The sequence below is a fragment of the Elephantulus edwardii genome, unplaced genomic scaffold, assembly GCF_000299155.1.
Source record: "Elephantulus edwardii isolate Elephantulus edwardi_28Jun2011 unplaced genomic scaffold, EleEdw1.0 scaffold00131, whole genome shotgun sequence".
Lineage (NCBI taxonomy): Eukaryota > Metazoa > Chordata > Mammalia > Macroscelidea > Macroscelididae > Elephantulus > Elephantulus edwardii.
Window position 1 is genome coordinate 7,923,163 of NW_006399881.1, and position 3,178 is coordinate 7,926,340.

Here is a 3,178-nt window from a genome sequence, read left to right on the forward strand (position 1 = left end):
AAGGTATAAATTCTCCTACCATCCCTAGTCATTGCCCAGCTTTCTGATGCATTACAAAGACCATGGCCTGGATCAGGCACACCTTAGTCTTCAGACTGACTCAGTTACTCTTCAGTACTTTGGAGAGATCTCTGACAGCAGACTTTCCCAATGCAATTCGTCTTTTAATTTCCTGGCTGCTGGTGGTAGACTATAAGGGTGCAGATTTCTGAATCTCAGCTCCTCAAAACATTTACCAATTTTCCTCTCAAAAAACCTCATTGCCGTGGAGTTTGAACAAACTCAGTGTGTTTTCTGAGGTTGTGAATCGCATGAATGGAAACTGCTCAGCTTTCTCCTGCAGAACTGCTGGTGGATTCGAACCACCAGACAGACACTGCGTTTGGGTTAGCAACTCAACTTCCTATGGTAAAAATGGACTCAGAGAAGTCAAGTTTGCTTTCTCATGCAGAACACATGTGGGAGTTGTTTTATTTTACCTAAAAGTGAGGTGGACTGCAAATCTTTAAATCCCAAGGTGGGGTTGAATTTTTAACCTCTCTCAACATTACATTCCAAATGAAATACAATCTGCTTTTTTAAATTATTAATTTCAATGCAAATTTACAGAGACTTTGGATTTCCATTCCAATCTGCTCTTAAAAAACAAAACAAAAAAACTCCAAAAAAGCCAAAACCTAACCAAAGTAAAAAATCACCCAAGTTCCTGCACAAATCTTTGTTGTGTGAGAAAAGGGGACACAAGAATGGATTAATGGGGAGAAATGTGCAACAACAAATGAATGGAAATCCAAAGTCTCTGTAAATTTTTACTGAAATTAATAATAAATTTAAATTTAAAAAAGAATGTATTAATGGGAGAACATTAAAATACAAAAGAACTATTGATTGGAAGGTGTTACCTCCAGAGAGAAGTACCACTAAATAACAGGGAGCAACAGTTTCCATAAGTCACATGATGATGATGTGAATGAACCTATCCTCTTTTATCCCTTAAGGTCTATTCATGCATTCAAGTTGAGATTTAGTGTTTACTGAGACACGGCTTCAGGATTTAGCACTTTGTTAATGGGTCAGTTGTTTATAAATATAACCCTCACAGGCTGATAAATACCAGAATGCTCTACTTAACTAAATTCTTATTTCTGCAAAGTTCTGCATTTTCCAAGAACTCTGATCAAGCACATGTGCAAAAAACATACCAGGTTCAACCAGCAAGACCTAATAAGGTCTTTACAGTCCTCTATTACAAGGGATCTCTGCTGGCCTAGTGGTAAGAAGTTGCACGGTAATCCCAAAGGTGTACAGTTCAAATCCACCTAGTGTTTTGCAGGAGGAGGCTAGGTCATCTCTTCCTGTGCGATTTACTGCCTCTGAAAAACAGCTATGGGTTGGTTCCGACATGACAACAAATAACATTATAAGGAAATAATTGTTCTACTTGCTTGCTACCAGCCACATACGGCTCTTGAGCCCTTGACATCTGGTTAATCTGAACTGAGATATACAACAGGTGTAATAAACATACCAGATTTCAAAGAATTGGTATAAAAAAAGGAATGCAAATTTTCCCCTTAACAATTTGTTACATATCAAACCCTACTTGTAGATATTGGGCTAATTAGGCATGTGAAATTAAATTGGCCTGTTTCTTTTCACTTGTTGGAATGTGACTACTTTTGTTGCTGTGTGCTGGTGAGTCAATTCCAACCTTTAGGGCAGATACTCCATGGAGTTTTCCAAGATGCCATATCTATAAGAGCAAATTGCCAAATCTTTTCTCCTACAGAGTGACCAGTGAGTTCAAACTGATTCAGTTAGCAGCTCCGTGTTTAACCAAGAATCTTGCATGTGACTACATAACTATGTGTCTCACTCACAGAAGCCAGAGTGCTCCTTAGAGGCAAGATGGCAGCCATGTTGTCAGGGGGCTCCAGTCCTTGGAGAATAAAAGACATACTAGAATAGAGGGTTAGCAAAAGAGAGGAAGACCCTCCATGACATGGACTGATACAATTACTGCAACAACAGCCTTGAGCCTGGCTCAACAGTGGGAGATTGTAAGGATGGTGCAGGATGGTTAAGATTTCTGTCCATTGTTCATAGGCTCACTATGAGTTGTAGTAAAATTGATGGCACCCAACAATAATCCACCACTGTCAAGGTGATTCCAACACACGGCAACCCTCCATTGGGCTTTGGGGACTGTAACTCTTGACATGAGGATACCGCCCAACATTCTCCTGCCAACCAGCTGGTGGATTCAAACTACTGAGCTTTTGGTTAGCAGCACAATACATAATGGACCATGCCATGAGGACAGAGCCATTGTAAACCATTTGAATCTTTACTCCTCCTCTCTCAGGGAGCTCTGCTCCAACCCAAGGCACACAGTTCAAATCCACCAGGTGCTCCATGGTAGAAAGATGGGCAAGCTCCTCCCTTGTGATTTACTGCTTCTGAAACCTCTGGAGAGTCAACTATGGATTGGTTCTGACTCAATGGTACTTACCAACAACAATCCTACTCTTTCACTTCTATGCGTTGTAATGCAATGTGCATATGCAGATACTACAATCTGATTATCAATGTGTTCTTTTTTCCAAAGCAGAATATGTTAAAAAGAATCATTTCTTATACAATTAAATGCCTTTTTAAAGCACAGATTTGAATGATTATGTATTTCATCTTCTAAGCCCAACCAACTCTATTTACAGTAACCATTCCAACTGAGAAATGTGTCCACACAATGGTGTGTTGGTCCCGGAAAGAATTCAGATAAATCCCTTTTGGAAAGTGCCTGTGGAGTTGAATCAGTCACACTCACTCACCACCACTGAGTCAGAACTGACTCACAGCTGACTCTCCAGCAGGTTCATAGAAGCATAAACTGTGTGAGAGGTGACTGTCCATCTTCCCCCAGGAGCAGCTGGCGGATTCCAAGAGCCTGCCTTTGGGCTAAGAGCACATCTCTTTGTAGTTCATTAGACATTGAATTCGTTAATTCCATTGATCAGTGGTCATTAATGTTCTAAAACAAAATGTCTACAAATGATTGAATGAAAATCCGATATGATTTCTAAATTGTTGTTGTTGTTATGTGCCGTCGAGTCATTTCCGACTCATAGCGACCCTATGCACAACAGCCCTAAACCCTGCTCTATCCTGCGCCAACCGC